Below are 14,049 nucleotides of genomic sequence, written 5' to 3'. Positions count from 1 at the left end.
ATGACTGCCCTATTGCTCCCTTGAGATTGCTGGCAGCCAGCCAGAATAATTTAAGGTGTCCACCCTTCGAGCTGGAGGTGTAAATTCCAGCTTGAGAAGACATACCCATGCTAGCTCTGATCCATCTAGGGTCAGAGTGTAGCTGTGGCAGGATGAGCGGCAGGAGAGGTTAGCTAACCAGGGTGTACGCCTACTATCTCAGATCGGTATGTACTCGAGGCAGCCAGCCCTTCCTCCTGGTCACACCACCAGCTACACTCTACTTCTAGCATGCTATCTTGATAAGTGCAGAATAGCATTTATCCTTGGGCAAGAATTTTACACCCCACCCACTCTAAGTGTAGACACACCCTTTGAGCAGATTCTCAGAGCAGCTGAATGGTGCCAGTGGAAGGTTGGTTCAGAATAGAATCAGAGGTGTTCAGAGGCCACCTTTGCATCACTCCAGCACCTGTGCCCTATGTCCTGTGCTTTTTGTCAGGGATCTAGGGCAATGACTAACAATGGTGATTCACTGAGTGAGAAAAGCATTCTGCCATTTGAACTACTTGGAACTTTACCCAATTTAAATGATTTATCTGCTTTGGTAAAGATTTGGCTCATTTAAAATTACCAACCTCCCCTGTCTTGTTTTACACTGGTTAGCATGGTAACTGCTTTCTTCCAAAATACTGTCTATCTTCCTTTGGTGATCAAAGAATAGAATTGCTCAGCTGAAAGAGGATTTAAACAGCTGCAAATATTCTCTGCATGACTTATCCTGCCTATTGCACTGGAATATCCTACTTTCACTCAGATAAGGCATGTATTTGCTTGGTAAAATTGAAATGTATTTTATTGGGCTTTGCTTTTTATTAGAGGCTTTTTCATCAGCATAGTATCTCAATGTCTCACTCACATTAAAGAACATTCATCCTTACAACATCCGTGTGGGGTAGGGAAGTATTATTATCTTCATGTACAGATGGGGAACTGAGCACAAAGGGCCAGATATTTAAAGGTAAATCTGTGCAAACTTAAAGATGTGCATAGGTGCCAATGCACAGATCTTCAAAGGTATTTCAATGGAAGTTAGGAGCCTACATACCTTTGAGGAGGTGTAATTTTTTTCTAACTGCAATCTTATTTGAATTCACTTCAAATTAACTATTAAGGTGAAGGGACAAATTAAAGAAGATTTTCTTGGTTGTTTGAGGTAAATAGATCTCATGTTTTTGTATTACAAGATTATTTATTTGAATAATGAGCAACATGACTATTCATCAAAAGTCTGGATTTTCACAATTTGTTATTCCACTGGACTGATTAACAGTCACAGATTAACAGTTGTGGTGGTGACCATTGTCCTGTAGTAGCTCAAATTCAGGTTTGGATTTAATCTACAGACTAAATAGAGTAATTATTACTATGTATACTGTTAAATAACAGCTGTGCATTTGCAACACTCTAGAAACATAAAGGAAAATGGGTTTATAGAATAAGTATTTTGTTGTTGACATAATACTTATGCTGACATTGTCATAGCTGCCCAAAGAATGTGGACATCCAGTTCCCATCAAATCTTTTAAAAATAAAAAATAAAACACATATTTTGGATAGCTGGTTCTTTGTATGTTTTTCCCAGTATTATGTCTTTAGCAAAAAACACCTAACCTCCTACCCAAGATTCTTGAGAAAGTTAAATTGTAAAATGTAGAATAAATGTGCATCCCTACACTGGCTGGCAGCTGCCCTTGCACAACCACTTCCATTGTTCAGACTTCTGCACTGACACACTTGAGGGTAAGATTTCAAAGCAGTGTCTGGAAGTTCTGTTCACATTAAGCCTATTTCTAGTGGGATATCTTAATGCGGTTATAGGTGGATATATGCATGATCCACCCTGCTCCACTTTGAAAATGTCCCTTCCAAAGTCGATATTTCTTAAATATAGTATTTCCCTTTGGGGTAAACTTGGTATGTTTATGGACACCATATCAAAACAGAACTCTTAACAGGCAGACATAATACTGCTGTCTGTTAACACTTGGGCTCCAGGAGCTGAGATTTACCAGAATGAAAAGGCATTTATAGGAATTTACCATGCTCTTATGCCATTATTGTCATTGGGCAATACTCTGTGGCTTGTGTTGCATTAATTTGTCTGGGATAACTTCCCGATTCAAAGGCTGAAAGAATTTGTTCTTTAGCATTTGCAAAGAGGTTCAGGAAAGCATTAAATACTGTGCATTAGTCCAGAGCTTTGTCAAGTTCCATTTCATCAGCACTGATTTTTAAAATCTCATTGAGATGTTTAAAATGTCCTGACTGAGAATTCCCAGATACATTTCAGACTTGATATGATATACGTGCATGATAACAGGCCTTCAAAGGTATTTGCATTTGGCTTCTGATCTATATTTAGCAAGTTTAAAAATAACATTAATAGCTACCAGCATGAGCTGTTGATAATTACGCCTTTAGAATTCAGAACAATCCAACGTATTCCACTATCAATCACAGGCTCAGTTTAAAAGCCTGTTGGTGATTTCTTTCCTAATATTGCCCATAATAATTAGTGCAGTCCCACAAGGAGATATTTTTCCTCTTCTAAGCAGAGCCTTGCACTATGTAGTTATTAAATTTAGGAAAGTGCTACAGACATTTTTATTGGGATTTTACAATCATAAGTAAAGGAAGCTTAGAGTAGATTCTTGATAAAGAAGCTTCTAAAGGATCAGAGCCTCTCTTGTAGCACCCTCCGCCGACTGAACCAGGTTTTGCTCTTGCTGGGCCACCTTGGTCCCTGAGTTAGTTCTGTCTGAAACTCTCTCTCAATCCCAGGAAGCAGTTTCCAGCAGGATTGGGTGATATTTCAAGCCTCCTTAACAAAACAAATCAAAATCTCACCCTCTTCCCTCATGACTATGTGGCCTGCACAGACTTTCTCTCCAAGTCTGTCCCTCACACCACCATGTTCAGCAACACAAAATTTTCTGGCACTTACTTCAGAGTCTTGATAATAAAAGGACTTCACACAGTCTCCCTGCTGTCCATTTGGTTTCTGGAGCAATTCTCTCTGCAGTAGCACCAGTAGCAGACCTTTGGGTGCATAGCCCCAGACCCATCAGCTTTTTGGAGGGTATTGCCATCTCCCCCTTCTATTTTCTGCTGCCCTCTTTTAGAAGGATCATCCAATTAAGTTCCAGCTTTTTTCTGAGGGGCAGTGGATGGGGCTAATCAGCCAGTCAGCCAGCTTCAGGCCTCTGACCCCAGAGGAAATGTATCTTATACCTTCACAGACCCATTAAACAAACTAATCACACATCTGCACCAGAATTGCTGAATGTCTTAGGGGAACATACTGCTTCTGGAGAGATGGAAGGAGGAATTTATCTACCTTGACTTTATCCACCATTAAAATGAGTGGAACTAATAAAGATTCTCTGTATCTTGTAGATACTGAAGGTTGGCTTTATATGTACTGGATCTTGATGAAGAGCCTAGTCCAGTCAGCCACCCTAAAGGGGTAAAAAGAATAGATAGGACCATATGGAGGAGCAGAAGAAGTGTACCTATGATATCTGTACAGAGGCCAGATTTGAGACTGTGGGGAAGGAGTGCATATGGGATCAGGACTAAACATCCTGGAGATGGAAGCATATGGACAACAAATCTGGGATCAGAGGCATTTGATGTTTGGGAGGAAAGGAGGAGACAAATTTACAGGCAGGGAGAGGGAGGAAGAAAGGGGGAGAGAGATGAGATATAAATTAAATAGTGGAGAAAAGAATGAAAAAAACCAGACAAATCAGAGAAAAACCCCATATCCCCTAAAAGAAAATGTTGCCACATATCAGTGGTTGACATTATCTTACTTACAAAGAAAGTTAAAAACCTTCAAATGTTAAAGACACAGGAAATGTGGATCAAGATTGCACCTCTCAAATAGGGCATCCCAATTACTTCGTTCTTTAGAGATACCATCCTATCATCATCTCTTCTTTGTGTGCAGTGTATTGGAAACATACACTGGAGACCACAGGTATTACAATTAGTTTCATGTGCACAGGACTCTGATAACCAAGTGTGGTGACCTCAGAAATGTTTGCTTTTTTAACAAAAGTGCTCTACAGCATGAACCAAAGCCCCTGATGTCAGTGGAGTCTTTCTATTAGTGACACACCAATTAAATCTGTGTCCAGTTAAATTAGGATAATTATCCAAGTTACATGATTGTTACAAACATTTACACCAATAACTCAGAGCAACTGAAATAAAAAAATTGCATTCCTTACAAGTATCCTTGTAGCCTGCAGAGTTTCAAATATGTTTCCTTTCCCAATCACCACAAAACACACACACACTCAGTTTCCTAATACGTATGTTGCTTTCTTAGTTTATCATATTTTTGTTGCTTTGCATTCTTCAAACTAGGGAGAAGAAAAACTATGAATACGATACACTATCCCAACTGATGAAAATATATTGACACCTATAGATGTTGTTAAAACATTAGGTCCCCAAAGTGCAGCACATTCTGAAGCAAATAAAACAAGTATTGTTTTTTTCATTAAGAAAACAAGAAAGACGGCTGTGGAGAAAACAACTATAACGTCAATAAATCCATAAAATGATAAAACAAGACACTCATTTATCCTTCCCAGCAAGTCCAATTGAAAGGGACAAATGAAATACTATGCAGTCTAGTTGAGACCTTCATGCCAGGACAGAAATTTCCTTAGACTGGATGGCAAGGACCTCAGGCAGAGGCAAAACCGTGTAAAACATGCCCAGTTTGCGGGTGCATTATGCACTCAGAGCACAGCCCAAATTTGCTTGAATCTCAGTTGAGTTTAGACTGAAAGTCAGCCCAAAGTTCTCCAAAAGTTTTGTAAATCTGGGTATACACAGATCAAGTTTCAGACTAATGTGGTCTAAGTTTTGGGTGATTTCCTTCCCCTTCATTTAAGCAAGGGAAGATTTTTTAGGTGGAAATTATTTAAAACTGCCAAATTTTGCATCTCACAAGTGTTTACAAATGCAAAATCTATGAGATGTATACCATATGAACTAAAACTGAAAAAAAGTTGAGCAATCAAAACCGCTGAGTTTAAAAATACCTTGAAAACAACACAAGCTACAAGTTTATGCTTATTCTCACCCAGGAGGTTATTTATTATCTAAATATTCTCATTTGACTGTCAATTAATTGCCTGAAATGTGAGACAAAATACAACTACAAGGTTTGATAAGTGGAGGGAGGGAGGAGAAATATCACAAGAGCAAATTCTAGCAGTCAGAACAAGGTCTTTGCATGAAGATTTCTGTTCTGAGTATGACTTGTTAGGTGAAAAGTTCTTGTCATTATCAGAGAGTCTATACAAGGGAATAAAGAGGTTGGTAGAGAGAATGGACCTTATCTCCAGAGCAGGCAAGGAAGATGCCTGAGAGGGAGAGAGAATTTCATAAAGTTGGACATAATGACAGCATGCCTTTATATATATATATATATATATATATATATATATATATATATATATATATATTTGTCCACCCACATTAACACATGCAATTAATGTGCCTGCACACACAAGTTGAACATTGCATGAGGAAATGAGTCTGAATACTAATCTGCATGTGTAAATGCATGATTTGCATGTGGAACTGCAGCAACTGCATGCACAAAGGAAGGCAGGATATATGCACCTGGACCTTTGTCCTCACGTTGGGGCAAATCTTGTGCAATGCCAATGGAGCAGAGTTGAGGGTGAAAATCCACCTCAGTTTTCTTGGATTTATTATTGTTTTAAAACTTTAAATAATGTAACTATTTTTTATCAAGTATTTAGTGCATAGAGTGGCCTAAATGCATTTTTTTCCCAGCACTGAATGCGAGATTGACCATTTAAACCTTTTCAAGAACATATTACAGCAAGTCTTTGAACCACTTACAAGGGCTGTACAGTTATCAAAGCACAAAAACTGATTTTAAACTAAGCATTCAGGCATTCCTTTCCCTTTGTTAAATAAATATTATAGGACACCTAACTTCCAAAAGACATATGTACAAGAAATAGGCAATGTTCTCTTTCAATTTCCAGTGTTTATTCTTTGCAAATAGTCAATTTAAGAAGAGTTATATTGAACACAAAGATCTGTTTGAGCCACTTAAAGTACTAATTTATAAATCAGTAGCACTCCAGTAATTTCAAATTGCTCCAAAGACCACATCCCTAGAAATCCTATCCTTTAAATAAGTATATCCTATTGCAAATGTACCTCTAAAAACACATTTACCACATGAATATACATTTTATTTAGTTGTTTTTAATAGGAAAGATGAGGAAAGAAAAGAGAGAGAAGAGTTGTACCTACTATTTGGGTAGTATGAACAGGAACAGAAAGATAATTTTAAGGGCAGATGATGTAACAGAGCAAGTACTAATGTTGTTTCTTATTTCATACATTTTACTCAGACTCTTGAATTGTATAACCAGGACTTTAAATGAAGATGGGAATAAAATTAATGTTGCCTGAATTGGACCTGATTTAATGTAAGTTTCTACAGCCAGGGGGATTGTGTGGCCCACCCTTACACAACGTCGCTCTCTTTCCTCTGCGAGAGACAGGACCACATACAGGTTGCTAGGTGCTATAGCTACAGCGGTCTCATTTTCACTCAGGTAATAAATGCACATGCTTTTAGATCCAGAGATGCAGGTTCAGTCCCTGCAGACAACTCATCTAAGGCTGTTGCATTAAACTTGTGGTGAGGTTAAGGGTCTTCTCATGCAGTAGCAAGCATAAGGCCACAGACACGAATCTGTCATGGCCTTGGGTTTAATCTGGATGGTTGACAATGGACAACTCAGTTGCTCATTATTTGAACATAGATAGATGGGAGACTATTGACAACTGTTGTCTCCCCCTATCACTGCTGCCCAAACAGGTTGCATTTAGGTACCTGTTTGTAGTTATCATAATCACTTGATAAAAATTTTACCCCTTGAGTCCATCCACACTGGCCTCTGCTATTCATAGTTGTCATGTTCATATGTATGTGAACTGGTTTATACGCATTGTTATCAAGAGCCCCTACAGTTACCCTCAGAGGCGAAGATCACACGACTGGAAATACAGTAAAGCCAAAAAGGAGCATTAAAAAAGAGCCATTTCATTTGGTCTGAACTCAGTTCACTTCTTTATCTTTCACCAGAGGACAACCTATTGAGATTCACATCTCATTACAAGCAAGTCTTGAGGCCTTATGGATTGTTATTTTCAATTCTGCTAATTATTAATGGAGGGTAATGGAAGAAGGTTACTCTCAATCAATAGCTGTAATCACCAAATGAGGTATCGGTCTGTATGAATAAGGGTGGCAAAAGCAAACCCACAGTGAAATACGGGCAGAGTGGAAACCATTTCTCTGTATATCCTTGATGAGTGGGTAGTTTAAATCAGACATTTAAATTACTTTTCGTTTTAAATGTATTATTAGCAGAGACCCTAAAATTCTGTCGCAGATTATTACCAATTTTTGCAGCACGAATGAGATATTGCAGAAGCAGTTCTTGATAGATTTGGGGGAATTTTTATTGGAACTTATTTGCATACTAAATCTACTACGGCTACAGAATCCCTGAAAACATTTACTTGTTTTTGTGCAATATAGGCTGCATTATGGCTCAGGCTTTTCAAAGTGAAGCTCAGCAAGTTCTGTGCTTGTATCCTGTTTATTCTAAAAAGACTTGTGCATATTACTCTCTCAAACTACTGTACTTTGAACGATAGTCACAGGTGATCACACTTAAGTTACTAGCTAGTGTAACATATTATACACTCAACACTTAACGTAATATTTTAAATAGAACTACAGACTGGGATGAAGCTGGAGCATCTGACATTGAAAAGGCATATTCCATTGTCACAGGGCAAATTTGTAATAGCTTGGGAAGGTGCTGAGTCCTAGTATATGGATTTTCAAAGGAGAACAGTTGACCATTGACGGAGGTCAAGAATTTCACAAATGACTAATGATTTTGGGTACCTTACATTTTGGGTGCTTAATTTGAGATACTTTAAAAGGGCTTAATTTTTAGAAGGTTGATTTTTCAGGACTTTCTGAAAATCAATCACCTTTAAGGTGTCTCAAGTTGGACATCGAAAATCGTTAGTCACTTGTGAAAATCTTAGCCAGCGCTTCTGCATATCAAATGATGGGTTCAAATAGATGGGCTTGTGGCTATGCTTTCAGGGATAGCCATACGCTGCCTCTTTTCAGAATTAAGTGTGACGTGCTGAAGCTGAATTAATCACACATCATCTCGTCCTGGTTCTAGAAGGTGCAAGATTTTAGTCAGTGGTGGGGAAGGTCTCCAGTCAGCCCTCTCCGGGCTACTGTGTCAGCTGTTCCTATTTCAAGGAGGCAGCAGCTGAGGATACAGGTATTGGAACTTGGAGGGTGCATCTGTGGGAAAAAGAAAGAAGGGTATGAGAGTGGAGACAGAAGGGAAACCACTGGAGTTAGCCGTACAGCTGCATACACAGTCCTTAAAAATCTAGTAGTATGTGGTAATGAATTTTTAGCATGGTTAGGGAGATAGCCACATAGCCCTTCACAAGAGAACCAGTGGTAAGAAGAGGCACTTGGCTTAGTAGTGGCAATACCATGCTATGCTACTCCAATTGTTTTTTTCCCCCCAGTGCTTGGTTCTGCCTTACTCATACATGCATTGTAAGGAGTTATGTCCTTGCACAATTCCAGATGGGCATGGTGATATAGTTGGAAAGCTGCTTTCCTCCTGGAGATTATTTCTTTATCATAATATCCACCACCCTTTTTAGGGATGATGTGGTACTCCAAGAGTTAAGTAGCTCATTCAATAAGTGTATTAATGCTCATGTTCACTGTTGCAGGCCCAAAGCTGCAGCACATACTAAGGCAAAATCCATGGACAAATGGCCCTGCGACTTTGGGCCCTATGTGTAGGATAAAATGTTTTTCTTCTCTCGTATTTCCTTCTAGGATCCCAAGACTACTATCATCACAAACTCAACTGCCTATATTTCTAATAAGTGAATCCCCATTACTATTATTTGTCTCTTTCTAGTAACTGGGGTCCTTTCCCCCAGAGGGAATCCTTAGTGTGAGAGGATACCATGATATCATCTGGATGGAGGGTCTCAACTATGGGATCATTTCCTTCCCCTCCAGCTTGTTGTTCTCCTTCCCCGAGACTTTCATTCTCCTCAATAGCACAGAGGCTGTCAGACTGGGGATGGGACGATTTTACTGTGTCCTGGAAAGTCTTGTCTATGTATCACTTGGTCTCCCTTAGTTCCTCCAGTTCAGCCACTCTAGTCTCAAGAGCCTATACTTTGTCTCTGAGGGTCATGAGTTGCTTGCACCGAACGCACATGGGTGCCACCTCCCCAGAAGCTGCATTTGATGCTGTAAACTGGACAACCACCACACTGCTGCTGGACTTCTGCCTGTATTATTTTTACTCTTGCATGGGATTTGTGTTCTGTTTTGTTTTATAGGGCTAGGGGGTGGGGTAGAGTTAGAATATGTTAGGTGTATCTGGCTTTCAGTCTCCATCTCTAAACAACATTGGAAAACTCCCCTGTCTGCTGGTCCTGTTTGCTAGCTCCTCTGATTGCTTAAGAGCAAAACCCTATATTCCCCGAGTTAGCCCTGCTCCCCTGTCAGGGAATCCTAAAGGGATTAGGGATAAAAGGATGGCAAACTAGAGCCTCATTAGGAAGCTCTCAGCCTAACCTAGCAGGCCTGCTTGGCTTAACACCTAGCCTCCAAAACAGACCACACTATAAACTTAAATCAGGCAGGCACGTGGCAAACAGCAAGCAAGCACACAACAAACAGATTGAGACAACAAACTCACCCCAAGGATCACATAGCTGCTCCGCTTTCACCAGTAGAACTCCATCACAAAACTCCCCTTTGCTGCTCCTGTTCACTACTTTAACTGTTAAACATTTTTTTTGTGGTTTACCCTGGAGACAGTGATCTTTGTGCCTCAATCCTCTAACTTTAAACACTTGAGCATGGACTTCAACAGGACTCCTTAGGTAAATAAAGTTATGCACGTGCATAAATGTTTGCAGAATAGGAGTTCATAAAGCATTTCTTCATGAAAGTTAACATATAAAGGTGACGCATTGCTCTTCTTTTATTATTATTATTATTAATATTAATATTATTATTATTATTATTCAGAGCAGGAACAGACAAACTCCAATGGAACAAAGATCTTTTCCATGCAAATGTTCCAAGTGATAATACATGAGAAGAGCCCCTTTCCCCCAAACTAAGCTGAATGACGTTTGTCATTTTTTTTCCAGGAAGTATCACTAGTGGGTGTTTAATATTCTTCATTTAGTAAACTCATTTATTCTCCTTGTATGCTGTAATCTCTGGTTGTACTCTGTCTATTTTACTTTCACGTTGTTTGTTTGTCTGCTTCACCAATTGAATATTGTCACCGAAAAATATTTTTTTTAATAACTTTATAGTTATATGCAATGGGAGGAGGCCACCTGCATTTTCTTCATGTAGGTCTTAGCCTTCCTCTAAAATATTGGTATAATCCATGTCTAAAATGAGCTACTCAAATTGAATACAAGCCATATTGCTTCCTCACTCTGCCATTGGAAAATTAGAATACCAAAGCCAAAAAAAAAAGAAAAGAAAAGAAAAGATGACACTGCATTTCTTGCCACTAACCATACTTTGCAATGTAACTAAGAAGAAATCATATTTCTAAACTTTTTATTCAGTTACATTGTCACACACACTGCTATAACTTCTGTGCTAAAAGGGTAATAATCTGGAACTCTGTAACTGTACAGTGGACATGTGAAATCTACTGGAACATGTTGTCATGCTCTCTAATGATAAGACTATTCCATTGAGCAAAACTGATTGTATTGCAAGATTTAGCAGCAACTTTCACAAGATCCGTTGATAGCTATATATACATTCTGATTCCTGTTTGATTACGTCCCTAACACAGATGTACAGTATGCACATTTAATACATAAAACCCCTAAAACCCTTCATTGCACTATCTCAGAAGAATCATTTCCAGAAGACAGTATAGTGGTGAAGCAAGTTTATTATCAGGGGATGTTTTAATTAAAGGCTTGATACTGCTATTTTGGAACTTTGTATTCATACCATTAACACTCAGACACTACCGTGCGCTCCAACCACTAGGCCCCTGTTTTAAGTAAAATCAGCAATGGTTGGGATCAAGAATAGATTTTTGTGTCTTGGCTGGACTCCCTATTACCTCCCTGTTCAACATCACTTTCACAGTTGAAAGGCCTATTGACATGCTTCCTGTAGCACTGATGGCCGCAGAGCACCAGAAGTCCTTACATCATGAATTCACTCTGATGAGTTTAAGAAATTCCATGGCTTTCTAACTTGCAGACTGAGGACTGCATCCAGTACTGCACTGGGTCACTACACAGGATACACCGAAGACATTGTCTAGATGAAGCAATCAGAGGAGATTGCTGACTGCATGGCATAGTGATTCCAAGGGAATATGTACTTCAGAAGAACGTTGGTTTGCATTTTGGCCTGGGAGCTTTATTTTTCTTTCTCGACTACCATATCTACAAAGAACTCAGATTTGTGTTCCCCACGATATATCGATTCTTAATTCTGCAACAGCCTAGCTCTAATCAGTTCTGTCAGAAAGCAGGTTCCCCAGGTGGACATGACAGCTCTCATCAGACTATCACAATTCACCATTAGTTTACCCTGACACATCTAATTAGTTTAATTCACTCATTCACAGGGTCCTTTTTGTAGCTCTTGGCTTTTCAAATCCTGCCTTATGAAAACAAGTGCATCTTATTTCATCTCCTAGGTTTGTCTCTTATCATATTGTTTTATTACTACATGAGCAGTTGTTTCTGGGAAAATATGTTTTGTTATGGAAAGGAACCAGATGATATAATCTTGTTAGGCAAAGGAGACCACCTTTTAGGTTGGTTACAGACAAAGTTCCAGAACATATGCATATCTGCTCTCTCCAGTTTTACAAGACAGGACATCTGCTTTTGCCTTATCCCTATTTGATCAGTATCTGTTGCAGCAGAGGAACAATGCTAGCTTCATATAGACACTGGCATTATAGCAAGTGACTGGCCAATACTAGCTCTCTTTATTAAAGGGTATAGAAACTATTATGTTGTCAGGAATCAGGGCTTGCAGTCGAGGCTTGAACCAGCTAGCTCCATCTCTCTAATGAGCAACAGAGAACTCACAGCTGAATCACATGATTGGCTAGACTGCCCAGGGGGCTGGAGGAACCAGCAGGCATGCTCTTAAGCCCAGAAGCAGCAATAAGTCAAAGCATTTGCCCACAGCTGTGAAAGCTCTTGTGGCTGCTTGTTCCCAGTCCTTCTCCTGCTTTGTTCCAGCCTTATACCCAGCCCTGCTCTTGCCTTAGCTTCAGCCATGCCTCATTCCAGGTAACCCAGACCTGACCCTTATCTCTGATTCCAGACTTCAGCTTCTATCCTTGGCTCTGACATGTGGCCTCTGACTCTGGTTCTCAACCTGGGCTCCAGCTCCTGGCTCATTACCCTGGGTGTGACCCTGGCTATGGCTTCTGATGCTTTCTTCAACCACTAGGCTTAATGTGTGCTCCAACCACTAGGCAAGTCACATACAAAGGACAAGTCCATGCAGATGTTTATAAATGGCATCTAAGGCACCATTTTTTAGAGCAGGATCAGGAGATCAGGCCACTCTCTCTAAGCAGTGTATAATGGCTAATGAAAGGGTGTAACAATTTTCCCTTGTTGTTTTGTTGGTGTGGATCAGTATGTCACACCTCAGGTGTGAGACAGGGTTTCATGGGTACCCTCAATGGTTTATTCACATTGTCTGGACTTTGTAGCAGTTGCACCAGTTTACATTGAACAGGTATGTTTGAATTTTGCAGCAATTATACAGCTTTGTGTGGCATTGGAACATGTGGACTCAAAGCAATTCAGGTTCATGATGCACAGGTGCTAACTATTCTCTTAAGTGCAAGTTTCATTGCATTCATAAATTTCAAGTGCATAGTTAATTGACGGTTTGTTTCATAGGATTGCAACTTTGGGCAGTGAGCTCTGGCAGCAGGAATGAGATTACTGAGTGGTGACTGATTCTCCCAACCATGCAGAAGTTTGGAGACTGGAATGGGCCCTTCTCAATGAGTCAGGCATCATCCCCACACCTTCCAAGCAGAAGGGGAGTGCATGCACAGAGAGGCTTAGAGGGTTCTTTTGTGTCATAGCCTGCATAGAGGTTTCAGGCCTTGGAATAATGCTTTCAGTAGGAGATGAGACACTGTGCACTACACTGGAAGTGCTCAGAATCTTGCAAGGGCTAAAGAGGGGGTTAGTGTTATATTATGCATTTCTAAGAAAGACTAAATGTGGATCCTATTTGCTTTCTGCACTTCCCAAATCAGATTCCTAGCTTAACTAATTTTTCCCCTCTCTAGCCTTCCTTCTTTCTTTTCTCTACTTCTTCCTTTTCTTGCTTCCTTACACCTTTGAGTATTTTGTATACCACAAGATTTGAATAGTTTGTAAATTTGTACTTTGCCTTTTGGTTTTTGAATAACAAAGGTACCATTTCACTATTATTTTGTTCCATGTTAATTATTCTTCACCATCTTCATCACACTACATGTGTTTTGAGTCAGAAACTTTGTCAAGTAAAGATTAACAAATTACAATATACAAAATTGAGGCATCTGTCCTGATATTATACAGTGATGTTTTTACAGTATATCCTAGCAATGTCTTAAAATGAAATTATGCCAATTGGTTCCTCTCTAAGGATCACTGGCCTAATAACAGTGACAAGTAACATTAATATTTAAATATTCCCCCATGCTGACATAGTATCCTACCATCCTTGGAAAATAAAGATTACAACATTTATACTACTTGTAAAAACCCAACTGTGCAGTCAAAGTTTCTCTTCTCCTGACCTAAATGATTGTGTCTGTATGACAAAACCTGCCC

The 14,049-nt window shown here is 39.5% G+C and overlaps 1 long non-coding RNA gene across 1 annotated transcript; it reads left to right on the top strand.

The window, feature by feature from the left end:
• The first annotated feature begins 12,389 nt into the window (after positions 1 to 12,389).
• On the top strand, positions 12,390 to 13,664 carry LOC137167701 (uncharacterized). Its single transcript, XR_010924171.1, has 2 exons — positions 12,390 to 12,495; positions 13,120 to 13,664. It is a non-coding gene; the product is annotated as an uncharacterized lncRNA (long non-coding RNA).
• The last annotated feature ends 385 nt before the right edge of the window (positions 13,665 to 14,049 follow it).

The sequence above is a fragment of the Emydura macquarii genome, unplaced genomic scaffold (assembly GCF_026122565.2).
Source record: "Emydura macquarii macquarii isolate MOO-44397 ecotype Brisbane River unplaced genomic scaffold, CSIRO-AGI_Emac_v2 contig_2975, whole genome shotgun sequence".
In the NCBI taxonomy this organism is placed as follows: Eukaryota; Metazoa; Chordata; order Testudines; family Chelidae; genus Emydura; species Emydura macquarii.
The sequence above is the reverse complement of the archived record's forward strand: the minus strand, read 5'-3'. Positions and strand labels throughout refer to the sequence as shown.